This window comes from Salvia splendens, chromosome 19 (genome assembly GCF_004379255.2).
Source record: "Salvia splendens isolate huo1 chromosome 19, SspV2, whole genome shotgun sequence".
Classification (NCBI taxonomy): Eukaryota; Viridiplantae; Streptophyta; class Magnoliopsida; order Lamiales; family Lamiaceae; genus Salvia; species Salvia splendens.
Window position 1 is genome coordinate 18,220,006 of NC_056050.1, and position 24,912 is coordinate 18,244,917.

At 39.7% G+C, this 24,912-nt stretch overlaps 1 non-coding gene across 1 annotated transcript; it reads left to right on the forward strand.

Annotated features, from left to right (window-relative positions):
- The first annotated feature begins 23,847 nt into the window (after positions 1–23,847).
- On the forward strand, positions 23,848–23,954 carry LOC121780490. Its single transcript, XR_006046034.1, has one exon. It is a non-coding gene; the product is annotated as a small nucleolar RNA R71 (small nucleolar RNA).
- Positions 23,955–24,912: the final 958 nt, after the last annotated feature.

Sequence of the window (24,912 nt, forward strand, 5' to 3'; positions counted from 1 at the left end):
CAATGATACTTTAGCAAAGTTTGTGGACCTAAAAAGATGTTCCCTCTAATCAAAACTAACTCTGCAAAACATCTTTCTTCTTCAAAACATCTTTGTCCATGGCACTGTCACAAGCTCAGCTCGTGTGGAGTCAGGGACGGATCTAGCATTAAGCTAGATGGGGCAAATGCCCCTGCTCATATTTCATTGTTTATATATATGTATAACCAATTATAGAGATTTTTGTATTAATCTTCCACTAATTGACCCTTCTTTAATTTTAAAATTTCTCCATGTATATTTTTGCCCCTCTTGCTAAGAATTCCTAGATCCGTCCCTGTGTGGAGTTGTTGGTTGCTTTCTCTCATGCACCACACTCAGCATTCACACACTGCTCCTTAAGGCTCACATTGCACACTGGATCATCTTGGCAATGTTCTCTAACAAATACCTATGGGGCAGAAAATCCGATGCAATTCAGCAAAGTGCGGGACAAGATCCAAGAACATTATAATAGCCGTGCAAAGACATTGCACACTAGTTTTCGATCTCCATGGACAGCTACAGCCTTTCTTGCTGCCCTCGCAGCGTTAGGAATATCTGCCGGTCAGCTCTACTTCGCGGTGCATCCTAATTCCTAATAACTCGAGATTGAAGATTGATTGGCATATGCCCACCTTGTTTCATATGTGTTTGCATAAACTTATCTATTTCTTAAAGATGGTAATCGAGAGAGGTGGAGAAAGATTGGTTAGTCATTTGATAGGAAGAAGTGTATAGAGAAATATTTCAATGTTTGTTTTCCATATCTTTCAAATGTTCATTCACCCTAGTATTTATAGGGTGAATGAGAACATTCTAGTACACCAATAAATGTAGTTGGTACTTTACAACACTTAGGAACTCTACACTACTTAATGTGGGCGGCATATTAATGTGGTCTTCTTTTCCAACACATGTCATCTTCTTTTCCAACACTCCCCCTCAAGTTGAGTAACGGTATCCCCGATACTTAACTTGCCAATGAATTCTTTGAATTTTGTAGGACTCAACGCCTTGGTGAGAATGTCTGCCAGTTGTTCCTCAGATCGGACAAATGGGAACTCAATAATTCCGCTTTCAAGTTTCTCTTTGATAAAGTGACGATCGACCTCCACATGTTTGGTCCTATCATGTTGTACGGGATTTTCTGAAATGCTAATTGCAGCTTTATTGTCACAGAAAAGTTGACTCCTCCGTGTCGGTGGGAATCCAATTTCTGTTAATAATCTTCGAAGCCAAAGTATCTCCATAAGACCGCTCCTGATCCCTCGGAATTCAGCTTCCGCACTTGACAAGGCAACCACTTTCTGCTTCTTACTCCTCCACGTGACTAAATTGCCCCCAACAAAGGTAAAATACCCTCCAGTTGATTTTCTATCGACTGGATTGCTTGCCCAATCTGCATCTGTGTACCCATCAATTTCCAAATCTTCCTTTTTCTCTAGGAATATCCCATAACTAGATGTTCCTTTTAAGTATCTCACAATTCTCGTGACAGCATCCATGTGATCTTCTTGAGGCTGATGCATGAATTGGCTCACAACTCCAACGGCATATGCGATGTCTGGCCTGGTATGAGAAAGGTAGATGAGTTTTCCTACTAGCCGTTGGTATCTTTCACGATCTGTAGGTTTAGCTCCATCTACAATTTTCAACCCATGGTTGGGTACCATTGGAGTTTCAGCAGGCTTGCAGTCAAGCATACCTATTTCGGTGAGCATGTCAAGTATATACTTCTTCTGCCTTAAGAAGATTCCGTGCTTGGATCTCAACACTTCGATCCCAAGGAAGTACTTCAAAGCTCCTAAGTCCTTCATTTCAAATTCTTTGAAGAGATTCTCTTTCAAATTCTGGATTTCTTCAATATCATCTCCTGTTATGATCATGTCATCAACATAAATAATCAAGCATGTCATTTTTCCATTCCTTTCTTTCAGAAATAGTGTGTGATCTGAATGGCTCTGTTTAAAGCCATGTTTGAACATTGCCTGACAAAATCTTCCGAACCATACTCTGGGTGATTGCTTTAACCCATAGAGGGTCTTTTTCAATCTGCATACCTGCCCTTTTCCAAATTCTTCGTACAGACCTGGTGGGACCTCCATATAGACTTCCTTGGTCTTCTCAAGTTCACCATGAAGAAAGGCATTTGTCACATCCAACTAGTATAATGGCCATTCTTTGCATGCAGCCACAGAAAGAAGAGTTCTTACTGTATTTAGTTTGGCCACCGGGGAGAACGTTTCCTCATAGTCTACTCCATACACTTGAGTGTATCCTTTAGCAACCAATCTTGCCTTGTATCTCTCGATTGAACCATCTGCATGTCGTTTTATGGTGAAGATCCACCGACAAGCTACTGGTTTCTTTCCCAGAGGTAGAGTACATATCTCCCATGTTTCATTCTTTTTCAGGGCATCAATCTCCTTCTTCATGGCTTCCCTCCAGTGCTTGTGTTGCATTGCCATCTCGAAGGATTGTGGAATCTCTTCTTCTTCATAGAGAGCAGCTTCAAACGCTCTAGCCATTTCAGTAAGGTGTCCCTGGGTGAAATTTGCAACTGAGTACCTTGATTTTCGTCCTTTCCAGTCTGGAGAATATCGTCGAGGAGGAATGCCCCTCGTACTCCTGTGGGGTAATCTGCCATGTCCTGTCTCTTGTTCTGTAGGTGTCTCTTCTGTATCACTTATATTTTCCCTGCCACTGTTAGCAATTTCGGGCAGAGTACCAATGTTGGGATCAAAAGTTTTTACCTCGGGTCTCAAAGACTGGTTCGATAGTTTGGCTGGGTCCTGAGGCGACATGTTCTGTTCATGAGGAATTGGCGCTGTTGGACTCTCAATTATGATAGGATTTTCCTCCCCCTGAATGGTTTCTCCCCATAGAGGTAGCCAATTGAGTGCGTCACTATTCGGGTTACCTGGCTCACTCTCCCCCTGACCACTAGATTGGCTATAGAAATATTCACTTTCAACGAAGTCACAGTTCATAGTTACATACATGCGATCTGTTGATGGGTCATAACATCTATACCCTTTCTGATTTTTTCCATACCCCAAGAAAACACATTTGACAGCACATGGTGAGAATTTATCGCGATCATTTTTGGGTATGTGAGCAAAGACAGTGCAGCCAAAAACTTTGGGTTCAAGAATGAGAGAAGAGGGAATTGAGTGTTTGTTAGAGAATACCTCTAAAGGGGTTTTGAAGTTTAGGATTCCTGTGGGAAGACGATTTAGGAGGTAAACAGATGTGGCTATGGCTTCAGGCCAGAAGGTTTTAGGGATGTGAGATTCTATCAGAAGTGCACGGGTGATCTCCAAAATATACCGGTTTTTTCGCTCAGCCACCCCATTTTGTTCTGGCGTGTAGGCACATGTTGTTTGGTGAAGGAGACCTTTTTCGGTAAAGAAGGTTTTCATGCTAGAGTTCACATATTCTCTCCCATTATCAGATCTAAGGACTTGGATTTTGGTGTTGTACTGGGTTTGGACAAGGTTATAGAACTCAGTGAATTTTCCAAAGACTTCTGATTTTGATTTCAAAAAATAAATCCAAGTCATACGAGAAAAATCATCAACAAAAAGCAAAAAATATCGAAATCCTTGACCCCCGGTAACGGGCGCAGGGCCCCAAACATCAGAGTGAACTAAAGCAAAAGGAGTTTTTTCTCTAGTTTTGTTCAATTTGAAGGAATGTCTATGACTTTTAGCCAAAACACACGTTTCACAATTCAAAACATATGAAGAAGAAACTAATTTGGGAAAGAGTAAACGGAGATATCCTATAGATGGGTGCCCTAACCGACGGTGTAGGAGCCATATCTGTCTTTCATTCAGTCCACGACTTAGCAGTGCAGTACTACGTTGGGCGATCTCATCAACGTAGTACAGTCCATGTCGCTCAGTGCCACGCCCAACTATCGTTCCCGTCTTGATATCCTGTAACATGCAAAAACGAGGCTGCATTAGGAGTTTGCAGTTAAGTTCTTTCGTGACGTGACTCACAGACAATTATTTGTGGGACAAGGACGGAACATAAAGACAATTGGAGAGACGAAGGGTTGGTGATATATATATAGTTCCTGCCCCTTCGACCTGTGCTAACTCCCCACTGGCTGTTTGGACAAAAGGTTTTTTTGATTTGGATATATCTAAAAAATCGGATTTATCGAATGTCATTGTGTCAGTTGCACCACAATCAAAAATCCAATGGGAGTCTTTTGGTCCTATTTTTGAGGATGACGAATATGCCAGAGCTTGGACCAAGTTTGTATATGGTGTGGAAGGTGGAAATTCAAACTTTCGGGTGTGATTGTGCATTTTCCGAAAGTTGGGGAAATATTTGGAAATATTGTGATTTTCTGGGGTGGGTTTTTGGAATTCAGGTATAAGTAGGGGTGGGGTTTCGAAAATATTTGTGGGGTGGGGTGTTTTATAGGATTGATGTGGGATTGGGGGACTATTTTGCAAAAGGAGTGTTCTTCTCCTAAAAAACCCTAGCCGTCCCCCCCTTTCACTCTCCCGCTCCATTTCTGCTCCCACACCCGTCGACTCCCTCTCACGGTCGGCCTTCCCAGCCGAGATCGGAGACCGGTGGTCACCGGTCCCTCCTTCCCCCTCATTAATTTTACCTTCCATCCACGTTTGAGTCGATGCAATTGATGCTTTGGCCACGTTGACTTGGTTTGCGCCGCCTCCGCCACCCCCTGGTGCTGCGCCGCTGTTAGGGTATTGTGGTGGTGGAGTGACGACGTTGCCGCCGCTGGATGAGGGATTGCCGAAGCCGCCGGTGCCTGTGGAGTTGCCGAAGCCGCCGCCTCCGCCGTTGACCGTGGGTTTGCCGAAGCCGCCCGCCGGTCCTCCGGTGTAGGTGGCTCGGTCTCCTCCGATCAGAATGGCGGCTGCTGCCCTTCCATTCCCGGTGCCACCTCGTTTTCCACTTTGGCGAGTTCTCTTCATCTCTTGCCACCATTCGGGGTATCCGTGGAGGTGGAAGCATGTATCCCGTGTGTGTTTTTTTCCTCCGCAGTGTGAGCAAATAAGCTTGTTTTTGTCTTCATCTTGTTTTCGATTTGGTGGGAATGGTGTGCAGATTTCCGGTGGGGTTTGCGCCGCTGGAGTTGGGCGGTTTCTGTGGAAAGCTCCCAGGCCGGCTGCGATTCCAGATGAGTCTGGTTCGGGTTTGAGAACCTTCTCATTGACAGCTTCCCTTCTCACCATACCATATGCTCTGCGAACAGATGGTAACGGATCTGTATTTAGTATTTCCCGTCTGATCTTGTCGTATTTGTCGTCTAAAGCCCATATGAATTGGTAGAGTCGATGCCTCTGTGTATGTTTGTTGTACTTCTCGATGCTTTTGGGGCTTTCCATGGGATTAGGATCTCTTGCATCTATTGAGATCCATAGGTCCTGGAATTTATTCCAGAGGGATTCCAGGCTCATATCTCCTTGCTTAATTGTCATCGCCTGCCTGTGTAGATCATGTACTTGAAAGGGGTCAGCTCCACTTCCATAGGTGATTGCCAGACCTTCCCATAGGTCTCGGGCTGTTTTATACTGTGAAACTTCATTCCTCAAACTGGATTCAATGTTGTTGATGATCCAATTGAAGCAACAATGATCCCGTTGTTGCCATATCGCGTAGCCGGGATCGTTGGCGGTGGGGGGTTCTGATCCTCCAGAAATGTGAGAAATCAGTCCCTTTCCACCTATAGCTCGTTCCATCAGATTTATCCAAAGGGGATAATTATCCCCATTGAGTTTGTCTTCTAAGCGGATTTCTCCCAAAGACTCCAGGTTTTGTGGTGACTGTTTTGGAGGGTTTTCTGGTTTGTTTCCGGTTTTATTCATGAACTTCATGAATTCGGCAAATTGTGCCGCAAAATCTGCCATAGTATCGGCAGAGTGTGGTTTGGTATTTTCTGTGTCAGAATCTGACATCTTTGGTTTTCGTTTTGCAGGGATAATGAAGGAAAGGCCGAGAAGGGTATGGGACTATGATGACATTGCTCTGAGTCCCCAAATAAAAATTTCCTGCTCTGATACCATCTTAAAGATGGTAATCGAGAGAGGTGGAGAAAGATTGGTTAGTCATTTGATAGGAAGAAGTGTATAGAGAAATATTTCAATGTTTGTTTTCCATATCTTTCAAATGTTCATTCACCCTAGTATTTATAGGGTGAATGAGAACATTCTAGTACACCAATAAATGTAGTTGGTACTTTACAACACTTAGGAACTCTACACTACTTAATGTGGGCGGCATATTAATGTGGTCTTCTTTTCCAACACATGTCATCTTCTTTTCCAATACTATTAAACTTTAATCCTTTGAATAGTGCCCAACGACTCGCGCTTTATTCAACACAAAGTTATATCCGCAAGTTTAGACCGTTAATATAGTTATGGGCAAGTAAGAGTACCGTATCCACATGGACTATGTAAAGATCTAATTGCCAAAAACCAATCTCAATGAGTACTATTAAGCAATCATTAAAGATTTTGTTTATATTCTCACACTACCAAACTCAATATTAAACATAGATTAATTAATACATAGTAAAAATCACTTACTGAGAAGGTAGAGAGTTCTAAGGTCAGATAACAATTAATATATATCAATCGACCGATGTAATTTCTATGTCTTCATGTGTCTCAAGAGTTATTAAACGAATCACTATTGTAGGTTACGTCTCCTCTCTAAGTACTTAGCCCGTGGATTACACACTAATCACCAAAGTCTAGTGATTAACATCTAAATCCTGATAGTTTGTAGGATTCAATTCTTCATACAAAACCCAAATTTCTCAATTATTATCAATCCCGGTGTTGATTCTTCGCAATTCACCCAATTAAATCCATCTCTCGAATCTTATAATAATGCAATAATTCATATGGTCAATCAAATAGTTGTGAAAGCACAAGAAGAACCAAAACAACATCAAGATGTAGGCATAAAATCACACATTTTATGATTTTTTTATTTTTCTTTCAAAATTCGGATTTTTGGATCCTGTCGGGTTAGACTCCAAATCAGCAGAAGCAACAACAAATATGTCGATTTGGATATATTCTAATTTATTCTCATCGGAGCCATTGACATCTACTGATCTCATTTCCTTTTGTCGGCCTTCTGCATCGCCTGCCATATATTGATGTTATTATCTCATGATGGCTTGATCACATGAGGTGAACTGGACGTTGTGACAAAACTGTTAATGGCTTGATCACGTAGTGGGAGATATGGCTCACTCTGAAACAAAACTACTCGACGTTGACTCATCAGATATCGTATGAACTGGACTGGATCTAAATATAGGTACTATATAGGGTTACGTTGCTAACTGCTAGCTATGTCAACAGCCTATATTATAGATGTCAGTACGAAGGCATTTGCATGTCAACAAACTTTATTTAACATATAAATGTCTTCGTGTTAACATCTACTATAAGCGGTTGATATAATTATTATTTATTAATTAGCAATTACAGTAGCAAATAATTAGCAACTAATGACATTTCTATACATATTTATATCAAAATCTTAATTTTAAATCAGTTAGAGAGATTACCTGAAGCAAAGAAACCCTTAGACATATGGAAACACGAGAGCAAAGAAACCTGACATTTTCATTATAGCTTTTGATTTTACCAGAGAGATTATACCCAAAGTAACTAGCAGTGACGGAACTAGAAATTTAAAGAAGCCGGGGCTAAAATTTAATAAAAGTGTTGCATAACACGTCCTTGTTATATGCGGAAGAGGCTAGCCTTTATCCCCGCGTATCCAAAATTATATTCGAAGTAGATATTAGTTCATTTTTATATGAACATAAATACATACGTATGAATTATAAGGATATTGTAAAATAAACTAATAGTACTCCATTCATTTGTGAAATAACGTCTCAATTTACTATTTTGTAATGTCCACAATTTAAAGTTTCATTTTAGGTAGCGAACCCCCACACTTTACAAAAAAAGTGTGATCTACATTTCAATAACTTTTTCCACTACTTTCTTTCACATTTTTTAAACTCACGCCGAGTCAAAATTAGACTATAAATCATGAACAAATGGAGTATTATTAAATTACTAATTTATATATAACATAATACAAATAAATTACTACTATAATACAAGAAATTAATACAGACGAAGCAAAATTTTGAGTAATGTTTTTCTTGAAATTTTAAGAAATAGTAATAAAATATTAAAATATAGTAAAAACTTTCCCTCACACTTTTTAAAACTAATACTCCATGTACATTAAGAAAATATACTAGTAAAATATTGAACAGTATTGAGTAAAATAAAAAAATTTATAACTATTAAATTCCCAATCAAATGAATCCCAGTCCATTTTTACGAAATCCCAACTCTCGCTTCTCCCTCCTAACACTCTCTCTCCTCTCCTGCCCGATTAATTCCTCTCTCCCACCGGCTCGACTACTCTCCTATGAAAAATGGCGGACGGCACAATAAAAGATATTCCTCTCGACAGCCATAGGTGTATTTGCGAGAATATGATGATTCAGAATGACTAAATTTATAGGCATATTAAAGTCATAAAAGTATACAGGTTTATTTAGATAAATGACGTCCACATGTGGTCAATTCCATTTATTAATTGAGCGAGAATGTGACATCACGTAACTTGTAGTCGCTTATCTTTTTATTTCACTAATTACTACTCCCTCCATTCCATAGTAGTGGGGGCATTTCTTTTCGGAGAGAGTAAAGTAAGTGAGAAGAAATGTGTTAACTTTTACTAAAAAGGGAAATGACTCTACTACTATGGAATGTACCAAAATGGCAAAATGACTCCACTACTATGGAACGGAGGGAGTACTATTCCAGATACGGCCTGGGATGGCATCAGCTGGACTACAAATGCACTTAATTAATTCATTGTTGACTTCTAGAAAATTATGTGCTGCTAATATACATGTGATCATTCCCATTTATTAATTACTCTGTCCGTCCCACAATAATTCTCATTTTTTTCTATTTTGATATGTTTCATAATAATTGTCACACTTCGTTTTTATCATAAATGGTAAGTAGGACTCACATTCTAATAACTCACTTCATTCACATTTTATCATAAAACCAATATAAAAAAGTGGGTCTCACATTCCACTAAATTTTCTAACCAATATTTCTTTACATTTTTAATATTTGTACGTGTAGGATATTATAATAACGCCAACTATCAATTACATAGCCAATAAATTAGGTTGGGTGTTTTGGGTAAGGAGAAACATAACTGAAAATCAAAATAAGCATGTGACATTCGTGTATATATTTGAAGTTGCCTCATCTTTTTTTACGGTCATTCTCCATCGCCTGCCATATACTGATGTTATCATATTCCAGACTGATATCATCATCACACATGTCTACACATGCTTCATTAGCCCACATCATCCTATTCTCCTCATCCTTCTCCATCCGCATTATATCTTCATATTTATCAGACATCATCATATTCTCCTCCACCTTCTCCATCCGCATTATATCTTCATATTTATCAGACATCTCTTCATCTTCATTTTCATATCTACCTTCTAATGAAAATGGCAGTAAAGATAAAGAGCATTGAAAAGCTAAGGGAGAATATAACTGCTCTAGGATAGAAGCAACAAATGCAAGTGTTTTTTTAATTCGAAAAAGTGGTGTGTGCAATTACACTTTGTCACTATTTATATGTGATGCTAAGAAGGTCCTAGAACTTGGCTATAAACCCTAATAGCCTAACCAAGTTTGACCACTCTGAAACTAGACGACAATACTCTCCAACAGAATTGCTGTGTGGTCCTCTACATTCTCACATGCTGGAGATTCTTCAGCTCTTGACCAATGATGGCATGCCACTCAACAATACATCTTTCCATGTAGGAACTGATACACGTGGCTCCATCACATTGCAGCTCATTCTTTTCTCCTTAACTTCATCAGTTGCATGATTGTCACATGGTGGTGTTTTGGTCACCATGTTAACACTTCCCCGCAATTCGATCCCCGACAAGGAGTAAATTCCCAATTTATTTCGCAGTCGAGAGAAGAATTGATATCCCAAAGCTTTTGTCATAAGATCTGCAATCTGATCAGTAGTGGGCACATACCTCAGTTCAACCATTTTATCTCTCACCTTGTCTCTTACAAAGTGAACATCAATCTCTATGTGTTTAGTGCGTGCATGTAAGATTGGATTACTCACTAGAGCAATGGTACTCATGTTATCCACCCACACAACCGGAGTTCTTGCATAATCGACCTTCAGCTCATCAAGCAGAGAAGCTATCCAACTTACTTCACACATAGTTTGAGCAAGACTTCTGTACTCAGCTTCTGTACTAGACCTTGAGACAACTGCTTGCTTCTTTGAAGACCAGGAAACCAAATTTTTTCCAAAGTAAACACAATATCCTGTTACTGATCTTCGATCATCAAGATCGGCAGCCCAATCCGAGTCTAAAAATGCTGTGAGAACAGAGTCTGACCTTTGAACATGAAGACCATAATCTATTGAACCTGCCAAATATCTCAAAATCCTCTTCACTGCTTTCCAGTGTGTATCAAGTGGTGATGCCATAAATTGGCTCACCTTGTTCACACAGAAACTTATCTCTGGTCTAGTTATAGTAGCATACTGAAGAGCTCCTACTGTGCTCCTATAGAGCTTCCCATCCATAAAAGGATCTCTGTCATTCTTAGATAATTTGAGGTTAGTAAGCATAGGAGTGGGATAAGGCTTACAGTCTTGCATTTGCACTTTGTTGAGAAGTTCTTTGATATAAGCTGCTTGGCATAGGTGAAGGCCTTGTGCTGTATGTGTGACTTCAATGATGAGTAGGTTTTGCAGATATGTCATCATCAGTTGGTAAATTATCTGTATCAGGAGTGTCAGCAGCAGGTGCATTTGCTGCTGGAGATGATATAGAGGAATGAGATTGGTTTTGAAGAGAAGAAGCTGAAGCTGGAGTGTAGTTAATTGGAGGAGGGAAAATTGCAGGAGGTGATTGAGGGATAGGAGAAGAGCTAGGAGTCTAAGAGGGATAGGGAGTATGCTGAAAATGGTCAAGCTGAACAGGACTAGATAAAACTGAAGGAACAGGAGAGGTGTAAGCTGGTCGAGCCATGGTATTAGATGAAGTAACCACTGATGCCGGAAGATGAGGGAATACAGATTCACCAAACACAATGTCACGGGTAATGATTAGTTTACCAGATGGTAATAAAGCTTTGTAGCCTTTGTGAGTTGAACTGTACCCAAGAAAGGTAGATGGAAAAGATCTGGGTTCAAGTTTGTGTTTGCTATAAGGCCTGGTAAGAGGATAGCACAGACATCCAAATGGCCTGAGTTCATGATAATTGGGTTTAGCTTTCAACAACCTTTCAAAAGGAGAGATGTTATTCAAGATAGGTGTTGGAATTCGATTGATAAGAAAAGAAGCAGTAACAACTGCATCATCCCAGAATCTAGTAGCTAAACCAGCTTGAGAAAGCATAGCTAAAGCCATCTCAATGATATGTCTATGCTTTCGTTCAGCTAAACCATTTTGTTGTGGAGTATAGGGACAAGAGACTCTATGAGCTATACCAGATTCCCGTAAGAACGAAGAAAGACCTTGAAACTCTCCACCCCAATCACTCTGCAATGTCTTAATTTTATGATTGAATTGATTTTCAGCGAGAGATTTAAACTTCTTGAATGCAGATTCAGCATCACTTTTAGATTTGAGAAGAAAGAGCCAAGTAAAACGACTATAGTGATCAATGAAGGTTATGTAATATCTAAATCCATTTCTGGAGATGATAGGTGAAGGACCCCATAAATCACTATGCACAAGTTCAAGGGGATCAGAATACACACTAGATGAGTGATCATAGGGTAATCTGTGGGCTTTAGCAACACAACAGGACTTGCACAAAACGTCAGATTTTATTGAATTGAAAGGAACATTACAGTGAAGCAAAGCCTTTTTTACTGTGTCAAAAGCACAATGGCCTAAGTGTTTGTGCCATAAGTCTAGGCTAACTACAACTGCACTAGAAGAAGAAAATGCAGCAGGAGTTGCTGGAACTGATAACTTTGGATTTGAGACAGGGACACTGCTCTTATCCTTATGAGAAGAGGTAGAAGCAAAAGATCTTGATGTCTTGATGTTAGGAGCTGACTTGTGCAAGAAGAAGTGGTACAAACCATGATCAAGGGTGCCTTTGAGGATGATGTCCTTGGTTACCTGATCCCTCACAAAACAAAAAGTGGGATGAAATTCAAAATAGACATCATTATCCTTAGCAAATTGGGAGACACTAAGGAGATTTTGGATATTTGAGGGACATGAAGCAGATTATGCAAAAATAAAGATCTAGAGGAAGGATCAGAGGTGGATTTAAAAACAGAATTACCAACATGCTTTATCCCAATGCCATTACCATCACCAAGATGAAGAAGTTTACCTCCATTGTATTCAGAGGCTGAATTGAAATTGCCAAAATCATTTGAGATATGATTGGTAGCACCTGAATCTGGGTACCAAGATGAGGATGAAGAAGCATCGGCACCATATTCTGAGGGAACATGCTGGGATGTAACAGAATGATAATTATTCTGATCTCTGGTTTGAACAACATTAGCAGTGGGGTTAAGCTGGTGTCCTCCTTGCCCCATTTGATTCTGATTTCTCATTTGAGGACCATTTGGCACAAAGCTTGGTAGATGCCAACATTTATCAGCACTGTGGCCTGGCTTCTGACATAGCTGGCAGATGATTTTGTTTCCAGATCTGCCTCCTCTTCCTCCTGATCTACCACCTCGACCTCTGAAATTGTAGTTTCTTCCTCCATCACTTCTGTAATTAGTGTTGCCATCAACTCTAAAAGTGTTGTTGTTGCTTGGAACAGTTCTCTGATTTGCTGTCTGCATCAAATTAGCTGTAGGAAGAGAGCCATCTGAACTGATGGAACTAGATTTCTCAACATCATCCAACCTTTGCTCATAGCTTGTTAGAAGAGCTGAAACATCCTTAACAGTCCATCCTTCTGTTCTTGAAGTGATAGTAACCACAGCTGAGTTGTAGTCTTTTCCGAGACCTGCAAGGATATGCATGATGTGATCCTCTTCACTCACTCTGCATCCCGCGGCCAACAAATCACAACAGCCTTTAACTTTGTTTAAATAGGCTCTCATGGACAAAGACTCTTTCCTAGCAGTTTGTAGCTGCAGCTTATACTGCATCACCTTTGCTTTAGATTGGTGTGCAAAGCTGGTTTCCAATGCACTCCATATTTCATGGCTAGTGCTCAAGCCTACAACCAGGATCATAATACTCTCTGAAAGAGAAGATTGGATCCAGTGAGCTATTCGCTGGTCCTGCATGTACCAGGCTGAGAAATCTGGATTTACTCTTTCTTGAGAAGTAGATCTGGAGACAATGGTTTGAGGAGGAGGGATCTTCTCTCCAGTAAGAAATCCTTCAAGACCGTATCCTCTCACAGCTGAAAGAACATGTTGTTTCCAAATGAGGAAATTATCCTCATTGAGTTTGATCGATACTGGAGTATTTTGTGGAAAGTTGTGGCTTCGTGAAAAATCATGGTGCTCTTGATCACTATCAGAGTCAGCCATTGAAAAAAAAAAAGAGAAGAAATCAAAGAAGATATGCCTAGGATCAGAGCCTAGGCTCTGATACCATAATGAAAATGGCAGTAAAGATAAAGAGCATTGAAAAGCTAAGGGGGAATATAAGTGTTTTTTTAATTCGAAAAAGTGGTGTGTGCAATTACACTTTGTCACTATTTATATGTGATGCTAAGAAGGTCCTAGAACTTGGCTATAAACCCTAATAGCCTAACCAAGTTTGACCACTCTGAAACTAGACGACAATACTCTCCAACAGAATTGCTGTGTGGTCCTCTACATTCTCACATGCTGGAGATTCTTCAGCTCTTGACCAATGATGGCATGCCACTCAACAATACATCTTTCCATGTAGGAACTGATACACGTGGCTCCATCACATTGCAGCTCATTCTTTTCTCCTTAACTTCATCAGTTGCATGATTGTCACATTGTGGTGTTTTGGTCACCATGTTAACACCTTCCTCTTCCTCTTCCTCTTCCTCTTCCTCTTCATGTTCCTCATAATCTTCACTCAACAAAGGACGAGTGCAAGTCTGACGCTGAAACAAAACTACTCAAACTTGACTCATCAGAAATCATAAATACCAGATACATACTTATATGGAAATCTTAAATTTAATTCATGTGAATGAATACAGAGAGAGATTACCTGAAGCAACGAAATCCATGATAGTGGTAAAAAGGAGACCGAAGAGGCCCCAGATTTTCATGAAAGCTTTGGATTTTATCATAATACCCAAAGCAACTACAAAAACTAGAAAAGCAAGCCACCATATATTCATCTCGACAGACATAGATAGATGTTTGTGCAAGAATATGATGATTCAGAATTACTAAATTTATAGGTACACTTGAGTATTATACAAAGTCATTGAAAATTAAACCAGTTTATTTAATTAAATGACGTCACAAAACTTAGGATAGATGATGTCATGTGACTTGTAGTCGGTAAATCAAACCTAATTAGTTGTATCTTGTTTCCTTCTATAAAAATATGTGCCGCCACATTTGAAATTAGCAAATACTAGTAAAATAGAGTAAAACCTAGTATATTGTTAGATACCAAATGCACCGGATATTAGAACCAAGTCAACCAACTTCACTAGTGGATATTTTTTTTAATCGGAAAATGGGAAACATCCAATAAATATGCCAGATCCTTAATTCACGCATCCACGCCAAACCTAAATATGCTAGATCCTTAATTCACGCGTCCACACCACACCTGTCATGAACGAATTGAGACTAAGAGCATGCGCAGCGGTGGCGTCCGTCGCCACCGCCGTCCGCGCAGCTGGCACGGACGCCATTCGCCGCCGCTGGCACGGCGCTGCTCGATGTATCGAGCACGTCCGTGCCAGCGGACGCACACGTGGCGCGCTCCCATTCGTCAACGGCATAGCCGTTGTGTTTAAACATTTTTTATTTTTTTTAAAAATCGGTATTTAATTATAAATAATGCTAAAAAATAAAATAAAAATATTTTCCAAATCCCAAAAATATGGCCGTTTTTTTCCCGTTTTTTCTGAATTTTTTTTATTTTTTTTTCCCAAAATCATCTATAAATACACACATTCATCACTCATTTATCACATCAATTCATCTCTCATTCATCTCTCATTCATAATTCTTATACAAACTATCAACACATTCAACATTCACTCAAAACATCAAATGGATTTCACTCATCTCATGGCGGAAGCGGAGCGCGAAGAACAAGAATACTACGAACAACATCGTGCCGCTTACGAAGCATATGTCGCGGCGAATACCCCCGCTCATCCTCCTCAACGCACTAGATCAAATCGCCGCTACATCCATCGTGACCGGGAGGGAGCCCACGAAAGGCTCATTGCCGACTTCTTTGCCGACCATCCGCGGTTTCCGGCAGATTACTTCAGGCGCCGTTTTCGCATGTCAAAGCGCTTGTTCATGCGAATTGTCAACACATTGTCCACACGTGTTGAATACTTTCAAACAGGTGTAGATGCAGCCAGCCAGCAAAGTATCACGGCGTTGCAGAAGTGTACGTGTGCCATCCGACAACTCGCTACTGGGCAAACGGCCGACATCTTCGATGAGTATTTGCATATCGGTGAGTCCACTGGAATCCTTTGTTAAAGAATTTTTGCGAGGGCATTCGTTCTGCTTTTGGGGATGAATTCCTTCGGGCACCCACCACCGATGATTGCCAACGGTTGCTTCGTCTTCACGAATCAGTCCATGGCTTTCCCGGAATGCTTGGCAGCATTGACTGCATGCATTGGAGGTGGAAGAATTGTCCGACTGCTTGGAGGGGGCAACACTTAAGCGGTCACAAAGGCGGCGGCCCAACACTTATCCTTGAGGCGGTCGCCGACTATCGCCTATGGATTTGGCATGCATATTTCGGCGTTGCCGGATCCAACAACGACTTGAACGTGCTCTATTCTTCACCACTCTTCAATGATGTGATGAATGGTGTAGCACCGGCGATCGACTTCACCATCAACGGAAATACATACCGCATGGGTTACTATCTCGCCGATGGTATCTACCCAAGGTGGTCGACGTTCGTGAAGACGCTCCACAACCCGCACGACCCGAGACGGGTTCTTTTTGCGCAGCGTCAAGAGTCAGCGCGGAAGGACGTCGAAAGAGCCTTCGGGGTCCTTCAAGCTCGATTCAACATTGTGAAGGCCCCGGCTCGGCTGTGGTACGTGAATAATATCGCCGACATCATGTTCACGTGTATTATATTACACAACATGATTATATCCGACGAAGGGCCGAGGGCGGCTAGCTTCTACGACGAGGACGAAGCCGGAAGCTCAACAGCGAGGTCTCCCCCACGCCGAGGCGAGCATACGACGGTTGGCCAGAGGATCGAGACAAGACACACAATGCGCGATACTCGAATCCACAATCAACTACAAGAAGACCTAATCAACCACATGTGGGCGAAATTCGGCAACGAGTAGTGGTTTTTTTAATTCTTAGGATTTTAATTATGTAATTTTTAATTTTTAGGATTTTAATTATGTAATTTTTCATTTTTAGTATTTTAATTATGTAATGTTTAATTTTATTTGTCATTTGTAATATTTATTGTGGTTTTTAAATGAATTTTAATATTATGGAAATGTTATTGTTTAATTGAATTTTAAATTAATTGTGCTCGTCCTTGCGGAAGAGCACAGTTGTGGGTGTTGTGCTCTTGCCAGAGAGCAGACATGAATAGTACCGCCCGGGCACACAACAGTGCCGCTGGCAAGAGCACGGTTGTGGATGCTCTAATTGGTTTTGAATTTAAACTATCTCCTACTCTAATTGAAACATTTTTAATTTGACACATAATTTTATATAGAATTGTTTTATATATGAGTTAAGTGTAAAAAATAAAGTAAGAGAAAAGTTTTTCTATATTTAAAAAGGATAAGTCTATGTGGCCATAACGTTGCTGGCCATGAATAACATTTCAGTAAATATAGGTGTTTTAGATATTAATAAAATAATTGTCTCATTTAATGCTTAATTCAGTTGACAATATTACCCTTTCTTTATAACTCATTTATTCCATTCTTTTTTTAGACATACTTTGCCACTTAACATTTTCACTACTACTACTTTATTTCTATTTATATTATGCTTTAGTATATAATCTTAATAACAGTGTTTTTAATTTTATTTTTAAAATTTTGTACTTGTTCAAACAAATTTGAGGTTAATTAAGATTACCAATTAATATAAAATCAATAAAACATCCAATTATTTCAACTATGTATGGATCTACCATTTGGATATCAAATTATTCAATTAAATATAAATCGAATTAAAAATCGATTGACTTAATAAGATATCAATCAAAAAAATAATTGAATGAAAGAAAGATAGAATTGGTAAAAATTAAGGACTCATTAATTTTATACTCCACTAATTTGCTTAAATACCAAAATTATTTTGTCCATTTTTTTTCTATAACTTAATAAATGAATATAAAACAAAACAACATTTGAATGTATAGTACTTAGAATATATTTCTAGTAAGTATATTGTGACATAATACTACAATGTATACACTAATCAATATCTCCCTCTATATATATATATATATATATATATATATATATATATATATATATATATATATATATATATATATATATATATGATTTTGATCAAAACTAGAATCCCTTTAAATCAAGAAATATAGGTCGAATGTCAACCATAGGATTAGGTGAGATCATCTTAAAATTAGAATATCTAATGGCTGGATTAATTTCTGAAATATTATTATATTAATCACTAATAATCCTATAAGGTTACTTATGTCATATCATCTAATCGGTTGTTATGGAAAATCCTATAATGTTGCCTCTCACTAACAAATCATCTGCGTGAGTGATGAATCAACATTCCATAACTTCAACTCCTTCATATCTTCTATATTCTTCACACGATCTTCCATTCATCTTCCATTAAACTTAATTCCAAGGAGATTTATTATTCTTGAGCAATTAGTTTCCAGATCAATCTGTTCCATTTTCAATTCTATACCATCGTCGTTGGCAGATCCCACATATACTGCCATCGTTTCTCATATCATTTTTCATTTCAGCCGGCAGTCAGAATCGTAACCTACAATTCTAGTTTATGAATCTTCATTGTTTTTGTTTAATGTTTTGATAACAAAACCCATTGTTTTTTGCTTTGTACATATTTCCGTATCCTAACTCCAAAAATGGAATCCGACACACATTCTACTTTGCACGTAGATAATCAATCATACTCCGTTCTTGAGAATACAGGTTATGGTTATGTTTTTTATTTTCATTAGTTTGTTATGCTCCGATTCATATTTTTATATCTATGACAGTCACTGTCTTCTGTTTCATGAATCTTTTCACCTATATTATCTTATCGATTTTTCTGCTATGCTTCGATTTGTGTTTATTATGCCTCATTTTCATGGAAGATAGTTTGTACGCGTTGTATGCCGCGATTTGTCTTTATTATGACCTATTGTCATTCTAAATCCAGTAGATGGAAACTTACTTCATCGTTAGTTTTTAGGAGTGTTCTAATTATGAATTATTACAGATTTAAATACACCAGAATGCCCGGTAGAGCTTAAACCATTTGTTGGTCGTAGCTTCCCAACATTGGACAACGCCATTGAGTTTGAAATCTCCTCTAGTTAAGGTTGTTCATGCTATCCAATGCCAAGATGTAGCAACGCATGTTTATGTTGATGAGAAAAAAAGGCACAATCAATTTTGTTGGGAGAGATTTTGGGTTTGTACCAGGCTATATGTGTCGATATTGATCAAATTCATGAGCTGACATCTATAGTTCGTGAAGCAAAACAAAAGATTTTCACTGACGGTGTAGTAACGTCTACAGCCCAGAAGAAGAAACTAATTGAGGAATTTTATGGGGCTGAGGCACCCCAGGAAGTAGATGTTCAACCACCTGAAGTCGTCAACGCGAAGAGATCTGGTAGTAGACTCCCTTCAAGAGTGGAAAAGGCTTTGAAGCTTAATAGCAAGCCTTTGCGTCAATGCATGAAATGTCAGGAGTGTCGTCACCACAATTGCGACAAATTCAAAGAGAAAGAAAAGCGGCGGTCTAGAAGAAATTCTGAAGTTTGATACCATGTATTCTGTTTTTTGAAGTAACGTCAATTTTTTTGGAGTCCATTTTATTTGCAATGTCACGTTGTTTGAAATTACTCAGTTCGCTCATATTTGTATTAGGCATTATGGTACTCAGTCGTTTTTTGTCATGACTCGAATATTGGATTATTATGACTCAATTTACCCATAAGTTTCCATGACCCAAATATTCATCTAGTATGACCCAAAAGAATAGATGATGTTTTGGGCATTATAACGATATTCTTGTATTCAGTAGTTTTATGCCATGTCTCGAATATTCTATTATTATGACCTAATTTACCCATATGTTTCCATGACTCAAATATTCGTTTAGTATGACCCAAAAGCATAGATGATGTTTTTGGTTATTGTTTGTGTATTCTTCTGTCGTACTAATATTTGGTTTTTTTAATATGTTTCGTGTATTTGGTTTTTTTAATATATTCAAAACATGAGACTTGGGAAATGGTCCCATAAAGTCTATTCCCCACACATCAAAGAGTTCTACCTCGTGGATGTTGTTCATTGGCATTTCATTCCTCCACGAGATATTTCTTGTTCTTTGGCAACTATCACATCTCTCAACGTAGGCCTTTGCATCCTTGAAGATCGATGGCCAAAAGAATCCGGATTGGAGCACTTTAAATGCAGTGCGACGTGCTCCAAAGTGGCCGCCATACGCAGAATCATGGCAAGCGGACAAAATCTGATTGTGTTCATGCTCTCCCACACATCTCCGAATTATTCCATCGCTGCCAATACGAAAGAGGAAAGGATCTTCCCATACATACATGCGGGTGTCACTCAAAAACTTTTTCTTTTGGTTTGAAGAGAGCCCTTCTGGTGTGATACCTGTGACAAGGTAATTTGGCAAGCTAGCAAACCACGGCATGTATGTTTCCCGAGTTGTCACTTGCAACACTTGCTCGTCAGGAAATTTCTCATTGATGACTTTTTCTTTTTCCTCTTGCGTCTCTTGCAATCCTTTCAATCTTGAAAGATGGTCGGCTACCACATTTTCAAATCCTTTCTTGTCTTTAATCTCAACATCAAACTCTTGCAATAGTAAGATCCATCTCACCAAACGAGGTTTAGCATCCCTCTTGTTCATCAAATACTTAATAGCCGAATGGTCTGTGTAGACCACCACCCTTGTGCCTAATAAGTAAGCACGGAACTTCTCAAAAGCAAATATTACTGCTAGCATTTCCTTCTCCGTCACTGTGTAATTTAACTACGCATCATTGAGTACTTTGCTGGCGTAGTATATAGCGCGAAGGATCTTATCCGTTCTCTGGCCTAACACGGCCCCCACTGCATAGTCAGCACACATCAATTCAAATGGCTTCGACCAGTCTGGTGCGACTATTATAGGTGCTTCGACCAGCTTCTTTTTCAACAGTTCAAATGCCTTAAGGCATGCATCATCAAAGACGAACTTAGCATCCTTCTCAAGTAAGTTGCACAATGGCTTTGCAATCTTTGAAAAGTCTTTAATAAACCTTCTGTAGAATCCTGCATGGCCTAGGAAACTACGGATGCCTTTCACGTTCGTTGGGGGTGGCAACTTTGATATCACATCTATCTTGGCCTTATCCATCTCCAACCCCAACTCTGACACTTTGTGTCCTAACACTATGCCCTCTCTTACCATGAATATGCATTTCTTCCAATTGAGAAAGAGATTAGATTCTTCGCATCTTTGCAGAACTCATCTCAAATTGTCTAAACATTGGTCGAAGGATGACCCAAAGACGGAGAAGTCGTCCATGAATATTTCCATGATATCTTCATTCATGTCACTGAATATCGCCATCATACACCGCTGAAATGTTGCCGGTGCATTGCATAGGCCAAATGGCATACGACGGTAAGCATAAGTACCAATTGGGCAAGTGGATGTCGTCTTTTCTTGATCTTTCGGGGCAATCGTGATCTGATTGTACCCTGAGTATCCATCCAAAAAACAATATGGGAATATCCCGCAATTCTGTCAAGCAACTGGTCCATGAATGGCAAAGGGAAGTGATCTTTTCTTGTTTCCTTATTCAATCTCCTATAATCCATGCACACTCTCCATGAATTAACCAATCTTGTTGCCATGACTTCATTCTTCTCATTAACTGTGACAGTTATTCCCCCTTTCTTTGGTACACATTGCACCGGACTTACCCACTCACTGTCGGATATGGGGTAAATCATCTCAAAATCCAATAGCTTTTTAACTTCTTTCTCAACCACTTCTTGCATGAGTGGGTTCAGCCTCCTTTGCCTATCTCTAACTGGTTTAGCCCCTTCTTCTAGCAGAATTTTGTGCATGCATATTGCTGGGCTTATCCCTTTAATGTCAACTATAGACCATCCTAGAGCTCGTTTATGCTTCTTCAATAGTTCTATCAATTTTTCCTCTTCATCAACACTAAGTTCTGCTGAAACTACAACTGGTAAGGTCTCATCTTTCTCCAAGAATGCGTACTTGACATTGTTTGGGAGTGGTTTCAACTCAAGCTTGGGAGGTACTTCAATTGATGGTCTCAAATCTGCAACACATGTGTCAATCACAACTTGTTCCTCTGAGCTCGATTGATCGACTTGTCCTCCATCTATGTCATCGATACTCATCTTGAATGTGGAGCCAAAGTCTCTTTCCAGACTTCCCTTTTCAAACACACTTCCTTCAATTCTAGCAGAATAGCACGACTTATCAAAGATGCATCTGTCTAAGACATCAACTCGAAAACATGCCTTTGCATCAGTAGGATGTTTCATCGCCTTCTCAACATTGATGGTCAATTGCTCACCATTAATTCTGAATGTAACAGAGTTATCCTTTGCTCCAAGCAATACATCTCCCGTTGCTAGAAATGGTCTACCAAACAGAATTGGCACTTCTTTATCTTCTGGCATGTCAAGCATAATAAAATCAACGGGAATGATGAACTTATCGATTTTAACCAAGACATCCTCAACAATTCCAGTGGGCTTCACTATGGAGTGATCAGCCAATTGTAGAGCGATGTCGATAGGCTCCATTCTTTTCTCCAAACCAATGGCACGAGCAGTTTTCAATGCCATCAGTGAGATTCCTGAACCTTGGTCCAATAAACACTTTGTGAAAATCGTGTTACCAATTTCACATTGTATGATGCAGCCTCCTGGATCTCTTCTCTTCGTCGGCATGATTCCAGATATCAGCTGTGAGAAATTTGTGCTCAATGTCACAATCCCCTCATCCTGAAGTTTCTCCTTGTTCGCCATCATGTCTTTGAAGAACTTGGACAATCTCGGGAAATTGGTGAAAAGATCCACCAATGAGATGTCTACATTCACCTTTCTAATCACATTCATCATCCACTCAAAACTCTTTTCTTGCCGCACTCGCTTCTTTCTCGTGAATGGATATGGAGGCGGTGGAATGTCGTTAGGAATACTGGACTTGCTCTTCTTAGGTTCTGTCTCATTGACCTTTTTGTCTTTCTCTCCTGCTGTAAGTCTTCCATTTAACTTAGATTCATTGCCTTGTTTCTTGCTGCCGGGTGCAGCCTGTTCTTGACCATGTTGGGCATCCTGCACCAACGCGGGACTTCCCTTACATGCCTCGTCCGCCCCCGCATGCGAGGAATGTAAGCCTAACATCTCATCCGCCCCTGCGTGTGAGACGCCGGAAGTACCTTGGTCGTCCATTAAAGGCATTGAATCCAAATTTCTTCCGCTTCTCAGGGTGACTGCTTTGCAATGTTCATTTCCCTTGGGGTTGGGTACTGTATCACTTGGAATGGTGTCGGGAGTTCTTGTATGAGAAGCTGTAGCAAGCTGCCCTATTTGTGTTTCCAAATTCCTCATAGAAGCCTCGAGTTGTCCAAACTTCTCAATTGTTTTCTCTTTGAAGAAATCATTCTCTTTTTGACTCTTTGACATGTAAGAGAATATCTGTCCCATCTGATCTTCTAGTGAAGGTTTCTTATCAAAACCAAGGGGTTGGGAGTTGTTTCGCAATTGGTTCCCACCATTGTTACTTGACCCAGCTTGATTCCAATTCCCTTGTTGTTGAGGCTTCCAGTTCTGATTATTGTTGTTGAATTGACCTCCTTGGCTAAAACCTTGGCGGTTATTGCCTATGTAATTCACATCCTCGACTGTTTCTTGGGATTGGATCATTTGACATTGATATGTGTGATGCCCACCTTGGCATAGTCCACATCTAACCATTGCAACAACTTGAGGTTGTGGGTTCAGCTGCATGGAAGATACTGCTTTAACCACCGATGACATTTGAGTGCTAATATTAGCTAGTTGTGCTTCAACCGCTGTCATTCTTTCAGATTCTACTGAAGCTCCAAAGGTATTTCCTTTCTTCTCAACCCCTCTCCTTGGATTGTACCAGTTTCTTTGATTATCTGCTAGTTTTTGAAACAAGGTCCGCACTTCCTCATGTGTCTTATTATGAAGATCTCCACCAGTACTTGCATTTATAAGTCCCATGCTTTCATTGTTTAAGCCTTGGTAAATTTTGACAAGATCACGGCCAGGAGCAAGACCATGGCTAGGACACTTTCTCAACATCTCAGTAAACCTTTTCCATGCTTCAGCAAAAGATTCATCATCTTGCTGCCGAAAAGATGTGATGGCATCCCTCAATCTCTCGATCTTCATTGGTGAATTATATTCCAGGATAAACTTGGATTTCAGATCTTCAAAGGTCGCCACATTATACCCCGGAAGTGAGTCGTACCACTCTCGTGCTTTGTCTCTCAAAGAAAAAGGAAAGAGAGCTCTCTTGATATTATCATGTGGCACATTCGCAGGTCTGTGGTTCATGGTCAACTCATAGAATGCATTGAGGTGGCTTATGGGCTCTTCGTCTTCACGGCCATGGAACAAGGTGCCACCATTCACCAAGCTGATGTAGTGAGGTGGGATGCTTATGTTATCCGTAGCATAGGCAAAATTTCCCGGGTGATCAACTCCCGATCTGACAGTATCGCCGAACTTTTCCACAGGAGGAGCATTGTTATTGTTTTCGGCCATCGACTCAGCTTCTGAATCACTGCTACTACTCTCAAAATTTGTTTCAAAAATTGGATTTTCTCCCACTGGACTCTGATAGTCCTGATGTTTATCAATCACAGCTGAATTCTGTCCTCTTCTATGATGTATCAATAACCCAAATTGCGGTGTACCCTTAGATCTGGTTCGCATCCACTATTTTTTTTTCTGTTTTCAATTTTCTAGAACACCTACACAACAGAAAAGAAACCAAGCACAACTCAAATATACCAATTCTACCGAAAGCGAGACTCTCGACAACTTCGGGGTTAGTCTTAGAAAAAGTGTGTGCTGGAATGTGTACTAGCAAACTTAAAATAAAACACAAGGAATTAGAAAGATACTACCACAAATAAAACACTCCTTCGTCTTCGAGTCCAGACGTGGTAGATGGCTATCACGCGTAAGAACACGAATTAAGTACCTACAAAATTAAATTAAAAAGATTAAATAAAAATAAAAATAAAATAGAAAGTTAAACGACCTATTGCCTTCCCCGGCAACGGCGCCAAAACTTGATGTGTAATTTTAGGTCTTTTTAAATCAGAATAGA